Source organism: Arachis ipaensis, chromosome B2, assembly GCF_059453495.1.
Source record: "Arachis ipaensis isolate K30076 ecotype BB chromosome B2, ASM5945349v1, whole genome shotgun sequence".
In the NCBI taxonomy this organism is placed as follows: Eukaryota; Viridiplantae; Streptophyta; class Magnoliopsida; order Fabales; family Fabaceae; genus Arachis; species Arachis ipaensis.
Window position 1 is genome coordinate 84,082,443 of NC_142437.1, and position 14,651 is coordinate 84,097,093.

A 14,651-nucleotide genomic window follows, 5' to 3' on the forward strand; every position below is an offset into this window, starting at 1 on the left:
ATAAAGTAACAAATAGCAAGTCACATGAATTCAGAATAAACGAACTCAAGCTGCAGCAAGAAATGCAATTCAAGTGAAAATAGCATTAAATAGGAATGAACAGTATCATTAGCACAGCAATGTCAAAATTGCGAAACAGATAAAACAAGTAGCAACAACGGCGCACTTATCAGACCTAAATCCACTAACCACATCCTAGCTACCTAACCACCTAAAATCCACTACGATCATGCATCTCTAACTATCCTATGTTGAACAGAAAAATATGCAACTAACTAATTGGGAAAGGAATCGGTGTGCGACAGAACCTGGTGGGCAGAGAAACAAAAATTGGACACACAGAGATGGCGGTGGTGTGGTGGGTGGCACGGCGGCGCTGGGAGTCCCGCGGTGGTGGCAGGGCAGTGCTGGCAGCGGTCCTTGGTGGAGGCAGGGGTTGACAGGGGGAGAGGGAGAGGAAGAAGGAAGGGGGTGGCGTTGGGGGTTCTGGTGGCCGGCGGTGATGGGTGGTGGCGTGGCTGGTTCGGCAATGGGTGGGGGCAGGGGAGGGAGGAGGGTGGAAGGGGAAGAAGAACGGGAGAAGAAGAGAAGGGAGGAGGGGGCGAGGGTTGTTCGGCGACGGGGAGGGCGCGGCGGGTTCGGCACGGTGGCTGGTTCGGTGGTGACGCGGTGGCTGGTCGACGGTGGGTGCAGAGGAGAAGAGAGAAGGCTGTGAGGGAGGGAGGGGGAAATGGTGACGCGAAGAGGGCTAGGGTTCCGCGTGGGTTGGGTTAAGTGGATTCAAATCAATGCAGACGCGTGGGTCACGCGAACGCGTGGATGAGGCGGAAACGCAACGATGCGGACACGTCATTGATGCGAATGCGTGAGTGAGGGATAATGAAAGTGACGCATACGCGTGAAGCATGCGTACGCGTTGCTCATAATTGTGCTAAACGCACAATTCCAGCGTCATTTTGGCGCAACCTCTATTTCAATTAAGGGGGCTAAAATTTCCACACGACGCATACGCGTCGCCCACGCTTTCGCGTGGTGTGTGTGAAGTGAACTTGACGCATTCGCGTCAATTACGCGAATGCGTGGCCCAAATTGTGCCTAACGCATACCAAGCGCACGATTCCAGCCGAACTTTCTGGGCGTTAGATTGTGATGTCGATTTTGTGTCGACGCCCACGCGTAGCCCATGCGCACGTGTGGGGTGATTTTTTTTATATGCAGTATGCAAGATGCAGATGTTATGAATGATTCTAGGAAAAATAAAATAAAATAAAATGAAACTAGAAACAAATAAAACGAAATAAAATTAAAATTTGAAAAGGAGCGATCATACCATGGTAGGTTGTCTCCCACCTAGCACTTTTAGTTAAAGTCCTTAAGTTGGACATTTGATGAGCTTATTGTTATGGTGGCTTGTGTTTGAACTCATCCAAAAATCTCCACCAACGTTTGCAATTCCAATATTCTCCGGGGTCCCAAACTAGGCACGTAAAGCCTTCGAGCAAGTCAAAGCAGGTTTTCAGGTTCCACTGGTGTTGATTGTCAGAATGAATCCCAGGATCCCAAACCTTGCTTTTGTACCCGTCTTTGTATTGATCTTCAGTGTTCCAACCGGGTGGCAAGCAATCTGAATTCTCACTAAAGCGGCCAAATAACTTCCTAGACCCATTCAGTTGAGCTTTATACCAACCTTTGCATTTAAACTTTGAGCTTTCCACCATATTGAATCTTGCATGACGACTCATACTGCTAACCATCTCCCTCTTACCCTTAAAGCCACAAAGAGCTCTAAGTTGACCATCTGTCTCAAGTAAACCATATTCAAGTGGAATGAGAAAGCTAAGGGATATGAATTTTACCCACTTGAATGCTGTATTGGATGATAATGGCTTTGGGAGAGGTGTTTCCAATGGTCTTTCAAGCTCCACTCCCTTGTATTCTTCTGTGAATTCTTCCACTTCCTTACAAACTTCTTCAATTGCAACCACGTCTTGATCAAAGTCTTCGATATCTTCCTCATCACTCAAGTCATAAGTTGGAGGTTGAGAAAAGTCTACCTCCGCATCATCTTCGTATTCACTTGGGAAAGATTCTTCAATCTCAAAGAATTCACTTGCGGATGCAAGTTCATTACTAGGAGAACTTGATTTGTGATCATCACTACCAAGGAAACTTACTTCTTGATCTGTTCCGTCTAGTTCTTCATAAGATACATGCCTTGGGGTTGTGCACTATCCTCCTTAGCATCGATTGCAAATTTCTTGGCGGAATTCTCTACAATTCTTGATTCCCATGGAGGTTCAGCATCTCCTAAGTCTTCAACCAATTCTTCTTCTTTGATAATTGCAGCTTTCTCTACTTGTTCCAGTATAAAGTCATGCTCCCTGTAGTCCACCGTAGCTTCTCGTGCTCCTTCGTACAGGGGGATAATCGATTTATCGCTTGCTCCAATTGATGAAGGGTTGCATGAAACTGGTTCACTGTGTCCTTGAGATGATCCTGTGATTCCTGGTTCGATGGACATGGATATGGTGCATATGGAAGTGGTGGTTCTTGGGAGTAATTGGATTGGAATTGGGATGGATAAGAGTTAGGGGCATATGAAGGTGAATGGTTGTGGTTGGCTTGTGAGTATAGTGGTTCAAAGCTATGTTGAGGAGTATGGCGTTCGCGTGAATTGGATTTCTTTCTTGTCACGTGTCCGCGTCGGTCACGCGTCCGCGTCATTTACGTTCTGCTCAAGGCATGCATTCGCGTCGCTGCCTTTTCTTCAAAACTCTATTTTTTTGCTTTCTTTCCATTTTTGTATGTTTTCTTTTTGTCCTTTAAACCATTCCTACCCTATGAGACCTGAAAATACTTAACACACAAATCACAGCATCGAATGGTAATGAAGGGTAATTAAATTTAATATTTTTAAAGCATAGAAAACATGTTTTTCACATATATCATAAATTAAGGAAGGGAAAGTAAAACCATGCAATTCATATGAATAACTGGGTGAAGAATTGATAAAAACACTCAATTTGAGCACAAGATGAATCATAAAATAGGGGTTTATCAACCTCCTCATACTTAAACAATAGCATGTCCTCATGCTAAATCCAAGAGAAAGGGTAAAGTTAGAATGGTGGAATCTTATGCAATGCAATCTATTCTAAATGCAAACTACCTAAATGAATCATGCAATTCTAATTACTATCCACCTATGTATATATATAGCTTACATGTGGTTAATTTGATTCATATTTTTCAAGGAATCTGATGAGCGGATAATTTATACGCTTTTTGGCATTATTTTTAGTATGTTTTTAGTAGGATCTAGTTACTTTTAGGGATGTTTTCATTAGTTTTTATGTTAAATTCACATTTCTGGACTTTACTATGAGTATGTGTGTTTTTCTGTGATTTCAGGTATTTTCTGGCTGAAATTGAGGGACTTGAGCAGAAATCAGATTCAGAGGTTGAAGAAGGACTGCTGATGCTGTTGGATTCTGACCTCCCTGCACTCAAAGTGGATTTTCTGGAGTTACAAAACTCGAAATGGCGCGCTTCCAATTGCGTTGGAAAGTAGACATCCAGGGCTTTCCAGAAATATATAATAGTCCATACTTTGACCAAGAATAGATGACGTAAACTGGCGTTCAACGCCAGCTTTCCACCCAATTCTGGCGTCCAGCGCCAGAAAAGGAGCCAAAACCAGAGTTGAACGCCCAGACTGGCACAAAAGCTGGCGTTCAACTCCAAGAAGGACCTCTACACGTGCAACACTCAGGCTCAGCCCAAACACACACCAAGTGGGCCCAGGAAGGGGATTTATACATCAATTACTTACTCATGTAAACCCTAGTAGCTAGTTTATTATAAATAGGACCTTTTACTATTGTATTAGGCATCTTTTGATCATCTTAGGATCTTAGGATCATCTTTGAACGCATTGTTCTTAGACTTTGGGGGCTGGCCATCTCGGCCATGCCTGGACCTTCACTTATGTATTTTTAACGGTAGAGTTTCTACACTCCATAGATTAAGGTGTGGAGCTCTACTGTTCCTCAAAGATTAATGCAAAGTACTACTGTTTTCTATTCAATTCATCTTATTTCGCTTCTAAGATATCCATTCGCACCCAAGAACGTGATGAAGGTGATGATTATGTGTGACGCTCATCACCATTCTCCCCTATGAACACGTGCCTGACAAACACTTCCGTTCTACTTGAAATAAGCTAGAATGAATATCTCTTAGATCTCCCAACCAGAATCTTCGTTGCGTAAGCTAGAATGATGGCGACATTCAAGAGAATCCAGAAGGTCTAAACCTTGTCTGTGGTATTCCGAGTAGGATTCAATGATTGAATGACTGTGACGAGCTCCTAACTCGCGATTGCAGGGCGTTAGTGACAGACGCAAAAGGATAGTAAATCCTATTCCAGCATGATCAAGAACCGACAGATGAATAGCCGTGCCGTGACAGGGTGCGTGAGTATATTATTCACTGAGAGGATAAGATGAAGCCATTGGCAAGGGTGATGCCTCCAGACGATTAGCCGTGCCGTGACAGGGCATTGGATCATTTTTCCGAGAGATGACCGAAAGTAGCCATTGACAGTGGTGATGTATCACATAAAGCCAGCCATGGAAAGGAGTGAGACTGATTGGATGAAGATAGCAGGAAAGCAGAGGTTCAGAGGAACGAAAAGCATCTCCATTCGCTTATCTGAAATTCCTACCAATGATTTACATAAGTATCTCTATCCCTATTCTATTATTTATTATTCGAAAACTCCATAATTATTTTATATCCGCTTGACTGAGATTTGCAAGGTGACCATAGCTTGCTTCATACCAACAATCTCCGTGGGATTCGACCTTTACTCACGTAAGGTATTACTTGGACGACCCAGTGCACTTGCTGGTTAGTTGTATCGAAGTTGTGACAAATTATGAATGTGTAATCACGATTACGCGTACCAAGTTGCCTCACGTTACCAGGGATTGTTCGAGCCTGGACATCACAATTTCGTGCACCAAGTTTTTGGCGCCGTTGCCGGGGATTGTTTGAGTTTGGACAACTGACGGTTCATCATGTTGCTCAGATTAGGTAATTTTCTTTTTGTTTTGGTTTCAAAAATTTTTCAAAAATCTTTCAAAAACTTTTCTTTTGTTTTCGAAAAAAAAATAAAATAAAATAAAATAAAATAAAATAAAATAAAATAATAAAAATAATGTTTTCAAAAATAAATTATTCTATGGCTTCAAGATTTTTAAGAATGAATTCTAGTGTTTCATGAAACATGTTGAATCCTATCTGGCTGTAAAGCCATACCCAAACTGCTTTGGGATTGGTATTCAACTAATCACTCCAGTCCATGTAATTATATGCTAAAGCTTGGCTGGCTATTAAGCCATGCCTGACCCTTTGATTGGAGCTTTAGAGCATAAGATCCCTGAAATTCATATAAAAAATTTTGGAATCCTTATTTTTCTTTTCCAAAATAGTTTTTCGAAAAATATAAAAAAAAAACCCAAAAAAAATTTTAGAAAATCATAAAAATCAAAAATATTTTTCTGTTTCTTGTTTGAGTCATGTGTCATGTTATAAGTTTGGTGTCAGTTGCATATGCATCTTGCATTTTTTCGAAAATTCATGCATTCATAGTGTTCTTCATGATCTTCAAGTTGTTCTTGGTAAGTCTTCTTGTTTGATCTTGATGATTTTTTGTTTTGTGTTGTATGATGTTTTTCATATGCATTCTTGAATTCTTAGTGCCTAAGCATTAAAGAATTCTAAGTTTGGTGTCTTGCATGTTTTCTTTGCATTAAAAGTTTTTCAAAATTGTGTCTATGATGTTCATCTTGACATTCATAGCATTCTTGCATGCATCACATGTTTTGATCTAAAAATTTCATGCATTGCATCATTTTAGTGTTTTTCTCTCTCATCATAAAAATTTCAAAAATAAAAAAAATATCTTTCCATTTTTCTCTCATCAAATTCGAAAATTTGAGTTGACTTTTTCAAAAATTTTTAAAATCAAGTTGTTTCTTATGAGTCAAATCAAATTTTCAATTTGAAAATCTTATCTTTTTTCAAAATCTTTTTCAAAAATCAAATCTTTTCCAAACTTCTTAGTTATTTTCGAAAATTCTAAAAATATTTTTCAAAAATCTTTTTCTTATTTCTATATCAAATTTTCGAAAATAACATAAGCAATTAATGTTTTGATTCAAAAATTTGAAGTTTGTTACTTGCTTGTTAAGAAAGATTCAAACTTTAAGTTCTAGAATCATATCTTGTGATTTCTTATGAATCAAGTCATTAATTGAGATTTTAAAAATTAAATCTTTTTCAAAATTAGTTTCTAAAATATCTTCTTATCTTATCTTTTTCAAAAATATCTTTTCAAAATATCTTTTCTAACTTCCTAACTTCTTATATTTTCAAAATTTGTTTCAACTAACTAACTAACTTTTTGTTTGTTTTTTAACTTTTTCAAAACTACCTAACTAACTCTCTCTCTCTAATTTTCGAAAATATCTTCCCTCTTTTACAAAAATTTCTTTTTTAATTAACTAATTATTCTTATTTTTATTTTTAATTTTAAAAAAATTTTTCGAAAAAATACTAACAATTTTCAAAAAACCATTTTCGAAAATCACTAACTCTTTTTCAAAATAATTTTCGAAAATTATCCCTCCCCCATCTTATTCTATTTATTCATTCATATCCTAACATCTCATCTCACATCTCTGCCATCCTCACAGTTGTGTTTCTTCCATTATATTACATTCTTTGTCTCCCCCTCTTTTCTTCCACTCACACAGGGATCCCTATACTGTGGTATAAAGGATCTCTATTATTATTTTTTTTTCTGTGCCCTCTTCTTTGTCATATGAGCAGGAGCAAGGACAAGAATATTCTTGTTGAAGCAGATCCGGAACCTGAAAGGACTCTGAAGAAAAAATTAAGAGAAGCTAAATTACAACAATCCAGAAATAACCTTTCAGAAATTTTCGAACAGGAAGAGGAGATGGCAGCCGAAAATAATAATAATGTAAGGAAGATGCTTGGTGACTTTACTGCACCTAATTCTAATTTACATGGAAGAAGCATCTCCATTCCTGCCATTGGAGCAAACAACTTTGAGCTGAAACCTCAATTAGTTTCTCTAATGCAGCAGAACTGCAAGTTTCATGGACTTCCATCTAGAGATCCTTTTCAGTTCTTAACTAAATTCTTGCAGATATGTGATACTGTTAAGACTAATGGAGTAGATCCTGAAGTATACAGACTCATGCTTTTCCCTTTTGCTGTAAGAGACAGAGCTAGATTATGGTTGGATTCTCAACCCAAAGACAGCCTGAACTCTTGGGATAAGCTGGTCACGGCTTTCTTAGCCAAGTTCTTTCCTCCTCAAAAGCTGAGCAAGCTTAGAGTGGATGTTCAAACCTTCAAACAGAAAGAAGGTGAATCCCTCTATGAAGCCTGGGAGAGATACAAAGGACTGACCAAAAAGTGTCCTACTGACATGCTTTCAGAATGGACCATCCTGGATATATTCTATGATGGTTTATCTGAGCTATCAAAGATGTCATTGGACACCTCTGCAGGTGGATCCATTCACCTAAAGAAAACACCTGCAGAAGCTCAAGAACTCATTGACATGGTTGCTAATAACCAGTTCATGTACACTTCTGAAAGGAATCCTGTGAATAATGGGACGCCTATGAAGAAGGGAGTTCTTGAAGTTGATACTCTGAATGCCATATTAGCTCAGAATAAAATATTGACTCAGTAAGTCAATATGATCTCTCAGAGTCTGCATGGAATGCAAGCTGCATCCAACAGTACTCAAGAGGCTTCTTATGCAGAAGAAGCTTATGATCCTGAGAACCCTGCAATAGCAGAGGTAAATTACTTAGGTGAACCTTATGGAAACACCTATAACTCATCATGGAGAAATCACCCCAATTTCTCATGGAAGGATCAAAAGCCTCAACAAGGCTTTAATAATGGTGGAAGAAACAGGTTTAACAATAATAAACCTTTTCCATCATCCACTCAGCAACAGACAGAGAATTCTGAACAAAACACTTCTAATTTGGCAAACTTAGTCTCTGATCTGTCTAAGGCCACTGTAAGTTTCATGAATGAAACAAGATCTTCCATTAGAAATCTGGAAGCACAAGTGGGCCAGCTGAGTAAAAGGATCACTGAAATCCCTCCTAGTACTCTCCCAAGCAATACAGAAGAGAATCCAAAAGGAGAGTGCAAGGCCATTGAAATAAGCATCATGGCCGAACCTACAAGGGGAGTGGAGGACGTGAATCCCAAGGAGGAAGACCTCCTGGGACGTCCAGTGATCAATAAGGAGCTTCCCTCTGAGGAACCAAAGGACTCTGAGGCTCATCTAGAGACCATAGAGATTCCATTGAACCTCCTTATGCCCTTCATGAGCTCTGATAAGTATTCCTCTTCTGAAGAGAATTAGGATGTTACTGAAGAGCAAACTGCCAAGTTTCTTGGTGCAATCATGAAGCTGAATGCCAAATTATTTGGCATTGATGCTTGGGAAGTTGAACCTCCCTTGTTCATCAATGAACTAAGTGATCTGGATCAACTGACATTGCCTCAGAAGAGACAGGATCCTGGAAAGTTCATAATACCCTGTACCGTAGGCACCATGATCTTTAAGGCTCTATGTGACCTTGGTTCAGGAATAAACCTCATGCCCCTCTCTGTAATAGAGAAACTGGGAATCTATAGGGTGCAAGCTGCTAAAATCTCATTAGAGATGGCAGACAGTTCAAGAAAACAGGCTTATGGACAAGTAAAGGACGTGTTAGTAATGGTTGAAGGCCTTTACATCCCTGCTGATTTCATAGTCCTGGATACTGGAAAGGAAGAGGATGAATCCATCATCCTAGGAAGACCTTTCCTGGCCACAGCAAGAGCTGTGATTGATGTTGACAGAGGTGAAATAGTCCTTCAATGGAATGAGGACTCCCTTGTGTTTAAAACTCAAGGATCTCCCTCTGCAACCATGGAGAGGAAGTAGAAAAAGCTTCTCTCAAAGCAGAGTCAACCAGAGCCCCCACAGTCAAACTCTAAGTTTGGTGTTGGGAGGCCACAACCAAACTCTAAGTTTGGTGTTGAACTCCCATATCCAAACTCTAAGTTTGGTGTTAGAGAGTTTCAACAATGCTCTGAACATCTGTGAGGCTCCATGAGAGCCCACTGTCAAGCTATTGACATTAAAGAAGCGCTTGTTGGGAGGCAACCCAATTTCTATTTATTTAACTATATTTTTCTTAATTATATGTCTTTGTAGGTTCATGATCATGAGGAGTCACAAAATAAATATAAAAATTGAAAACGAAATCAAAAACAGCAGAAGAAAAATCACACCCTGGAGGAGCATCTGCCTGGCGTTCAAACGCCAGAACAGAGCATGGTTCTGGCGCTGAACGCCCAAAATGGGCAACATCCTGGCGCTGAACGCCCAGGAAAAGCATGGTTCTGGCGTACAACGACAGAAATGGCAGCAAATGGGCGTTGAACGCCCAAAATGGGCACCAACCTGGCGCTGAACGCCCAGAGTTGTGTGCAAGGACATTTTACATGCCTAATGGGTGCAGGAATGTAAATCCTTGACACCTCTGGATCTGTGGACACCACAGGATCATCTCAAGATCTGTGGACCCACAGGATCATCTCAGGATCTGTGAATCTCACAGGATCCCCACCCACCTCACCCTCTATCTCTCCATTCATGACCACCCCTTCTGTTTTTCATCTACCACTCACATCCATACACACATCCCTCCATCTCCTCCATATCTTCTTCTTCTTCTATTCCTTCTTCTTTTGCTCGAGGGCGAGCAACATTCTAAGTTTGGTGTGGTAAAAAACATAGCTTTTTTGTTTTTTTTCCATAACCATTGATGGCACCTAAGGCCAGAGAAGCCTCTAGAAAGAGGAAAGGGAAGACAAAAGCTTCCATCAAGGGTCTATAGCTCAGTGGTAGAACATTTGACTACAAATCAAGAGATCCCTGAGATACCTCAGGGGATACATTTTCTTCTACACAATTATTGGAAGCAACTAAGGGTGGAACATCAAGAGCACTCCATCATCCTTCATGAAATCAGAGAAGATCTAAAAGCAATGAAGGAGGAGCAGCAAAGACAAGGAAGAGACATAGAAGAGCTCAAGGACATCATTGGTTCCTCAAAAAGGAAATGCCACCATCACTAAGGTGGATTCATTCCTTGTTCTTATTTCTTCTGTTTTTCGTTTTCTATGCTTATCTATGTTTGTGTCTTCATTACATGATCATTAGTAGTAGTAACTATGTCTTAAAGTTATGAATGTCCTATGAATCCATCACCTCTCTTAAAGGAAAAATGTTTTAAATCAAAAGAACAAGAAGTACATGAGTTTCGAATTTATCCTTGAACTTAGTTTAATTATATTGATGTGGTGACAATGCTTCTTGTTTTCTGAATGTATGCTTGAACAGTGCATATGTCTTTTGAAGTTGTTGTTTAAGAATGTTAAATATGTTGGCTCTTGAAAGAATGATGACTAGGAGACATGTTATTTGATAATCTGAAAAATCATAAAAATGGTTCTTGAAGCAAGAAAAAGCAGCAAAGAACAAAGCTTGCAGAAAAAAAAAATTAGGCGAAAAAAAAATTAGAAAGAAAAAGAAAAAGCAAGCAGAAAAAGCCAAAAGCTTTTAAAACCAAGAGGCAAGAGCAAAAAGCCAATAACCCTTAAAACCAATAGGCAAGGGCAATAAAAAGGATCCCAAGGCTTTGAGCATCAGTGGATAGGAGGGCCTAAAGGAATAAAATCCTGGTCTAAGCGGCTAAACCAAGCTGTCCCTAACCATGTGCTTGTGGCGTGTAGGTGTCAAGTGAAAACTTGAGACTGAGCGATTAAAGTCAAGGTCCAAAGCAAAAAAAGAGTGTACTTAAGAACCCTGGACACCTCTAATTGGGGACTTTAGCAAAGCTGAGTCACAATCTGAAAAGGTTCACCCAGTTATGTGTTTGTGGCATTTATGTATCCGGTGGTAATACTGGAAAACAAAGTGCTTAGGGCCACGGCCAAGACTCATAAAGAAGCTGTGTTCAAGAATCATCATACTGAACTAGGAGAATCAATAACACTATCTGAACTCTGAGTTCCTATAGAAGCCAATCATTCTGAACCTCAATGGATAAAGTGAGATGCCAAAACTATTCAAGAGGCAAAAAGCTATAAGTCCTGCTCATATGATTGAAGCTATGTTTCATTGATAGTTTGGAATTTATAGTATATTCTCTTCTTTTTATCCTATTTGATTTTCAGTTGCTTGGGGACAAGCAACAATTTAAGTTTGGTGTTGTGATGAGCGGATAATTTATACGCTTTTTGGCATTATTTTTAGTATGTTTTTAGTAGGATCTAGTTACTTTTAGGGATGTTTTCATTAGTTTCTATGTTAAATTCACATTTCTGGACTTTACTATGAGTTTGTGTGTTTTTCTGTGATTTCAGGTATTTTCTGGCTGAAATTGAGGGACTTGAGCAGAAATCAGATTCAGAGGTTGAAGAAGGACTGCTGATGCTGTTGGATTCTGACCTCCCTGCACTCAAAGTGGATTTTCTGGAGCTACAGAACTCGAAATGGCGCGCTTCCAATTGTGTTGGAAAGTAGACATCTAGGGCTTTCCAGAAATATATAAGAGTCCATACTTTGGCTAAGAATAGACGACATAAACTGGCGTTCAACGCCCAGACTGGCACAAAAGCTGGCGTTCAACTCCAAGAAGGACCTCTACACGTGCAACACTCAGGCTCAGCCCAAACACACACCAAGTGGGCCCAGGAAGTGGATTTATACATCAATTACTTACTCATGTAAACCCTAGTAGCTAGTTTATTATAAATAGGACCTTTTACTATTGTATTAGGCATCTTTTGATCATCTTAGGATCTTAGGATCATCTTTGAACGCATTGTTCTTAGACTTTGGGGGCTGGCCATCTCGGCCATGCCTGGACCTTCACTTATGTATTTTTAACGGTAGAGTTTCTACACTCCATAGATTAAGGTGTGGAGCTCTGCTGTTCCTCAAAGATTAATGCAAAGTACTACTGTTTTCTATTCAATTCATCTTATTTCGCTTCTAAGATATCCATTCGCACCCAAGAACGTGATGAAGGTGATGATTATGTGTGACGCTCATCACCATTCTCCCCTATGAACACGTGCCTGACAAACACTTCCGTTCTACTTGAAATAAGCTAGAATGAATATCTCTTAGATCTCCCAACCAGAATCTTCGTGGCGTAAGCTAGAATGATGGCGGCATTCAAGAGAATCCGGAAGGTCTAAACCTTGTCTGTGGTATTCCGAATAGGATTCAATGATTGAATGACTGTGACGAGCTCCTAACTCGCGATTGCAGGGCGTTAGTGACAGACGCAAAAGGATAGTAAATCCTATTCCAGCATGATCAAGAACCGACAGATGAATAGCCGTGCCGTGACAGGGTGCGTGAGCATATTATTCACTGAGAGGATAAGATGAAGCCATTGGCAAGGGTGATGCCTCCAGACGATTAGCCGTGCCGTGACAGGGCATTGGATCATTTTCCCGAGAGATGACCGAAAGTAGCCATTGACAGTGGTGATGTATCACATAAAGCCAGCCATGGAAAGGAGTGAGACTGATTAGATGAAGATAGCAGGAAAGCAGAGGTTCAGAGGAACGAAAAGCATCTCCATTCGCTTATCTGAAATTCCTACCAATGATTTACATAAGTATCTTTATCCCTATTCTATTATTTATTATTCGAAAACTCCATAATTATTTTATATCCGCCTGACTGAGATTTGCAAGGTGACCATAGCTTGCTTCATACCAACAATCTCCGTGGGATTCGACCCTTACTCACGTAAGGTATTACTTGGACGACCCAGTGCACTTGCTGGTTAGTTGTATCGAAGTTGTGACAAATTATGAATGTGTAATCACGATTACGCGTACCAAGTTGCCTCACGTTGCCAGGGATTGTTCGAGCCTGGACATCACAATTTCGTGCACCAGAATCATATAGCCAAGCCTATATCATCTTAAAGCACTTTCACAATTGAGTTGGGTTAAAATATTTCACAAACTTGCAAGACAGTTAAACAGTTAAGTCTGGATATATGGAGATAAGCTATTGAACCCTCACTAGATTTTGTGTTTACTCTATAGTCACTCAGTGTTTGGGGTTAATCACTCTATTCTTTTCTATTTCTGCTTTCTAAAACTTTGTTCTTCATCTAACCAATCAACAAATATACAATGTATACATACAACCATCATGAGGTCTTTTCAGGGTTGTAATGGGGCCAAGGTGAAGGTGAGGATATATATAAGGCTAAGTGAGCTATAAGTTGAATCCTTAATTAGTCTAAGATCTCACCTAACATATACATTCTCTATAAAAATTTAAAATTATCCTGGTTTGCCCAATTTTTCCCACTTTTGTGTCACATACTCCGCGCCAAGTACCCGTGCGCGTCGATAGGAATCTTCTGATCCACGTGAATGCGTTCTTCCTTGCGTGCCGCTTCCAGCCACCTCATCCACGCGTGCGCGTGGAGTGCGCGGGCGCGCTGATGCTGCTACTCCCAAGATTTCAATTCTTCATGTTCCTCCCTTTTTGTACATGCTTTCCTCCTCTCTTCTAGGTCATTCCTACCCTATAATTCCTGAAATTACTCAACAAATACATCACGGCATTGAATGGCAATAGAAGAGGATTAAAATATGGTAATTTTAAGGCAAAATAAGCATGTTTTCCATCATGGAGCAATATTGGGAAGTGAACACAAAACCATGCATTTCTTGCGAATAAGTGTGAGAAATATTGATAAAATCTCCCAAAATAAGCACAAGATAAACCATAAAATCGGGGTTTATCACGGTGGTGGGTTGCAGAGGAGAGAGGAGAAAGTGCAGAGGAGGAAGGAAGAAGATGAAGTGTGACGCGGGGGGAGGGGGTAGGGTTTTGCGTGGGTGGGTGTTAGTGATTTTGAATCGAACTCGAAAGTTGTATTCTCACCAAGATGACCAAACATCTTCTGAGACCCATTCAATCGAACTCGAAACTAATCCTTACACTTCAAAGTGAAGCGTGGAACCTCATTGAATCTTGCATACCAGCCTTGAGCACGAACCATTTCCCTTTTACTCTTAAAGCCGCAAAGAGCTCTAAGCTGGCCATCTGTTTCAAGCAAACCATATTCAAGTGGAAAAATAAAGATAAAGGCTAAGGATTTTACCCACTTGAAATTTGTATTGGATGGTAATGGCCTTGAAAAAGGTGTTTCCAGTGGTTTTACAAGCTCTACTCCCTTGTGTTCTTCTATGAATTCTTCCACTTCTTTGTAAACTTCTTCAACTGCAATTACGTCTTGATCAAAGTCTTCGATATCTTCCTCATCACTCAAGTCATAATTTGGAGGTTGAGAGAAGTCTACCTCCGCATCATTTTCGTATTCACCTGGGGAAGATTCTTCAATCTCAGAGAATTTACTTGCGGATGCAAGTTCATTACTAGGAGAACTTGACTCGTGATTATCATTATCAAGGAAACTCGCTTCTTGAGT

The 14,651-nt window shown here is 40.0% G+C and overlaps 1 non-coding gene across 1 annotated transcript; it reads right to left on the reverse strand.

Annotated features, from left to right (window-relative positions):
* Positions 1 to 7,423: 7,423 nt before the first annotated feature.
* On the reverse strand, positions 7,424 to 7,531 carry LOC148574654 (small nucleolar RNA R71). The gene has a single exon (XR_015906660.1). It is a non-coding gene; the product is annotated as a small nucleolar RNA R71 (small nucleolar RNA).
* Positions 7,532 to 14,651: the final 7,120 nt, after the last annotated feature.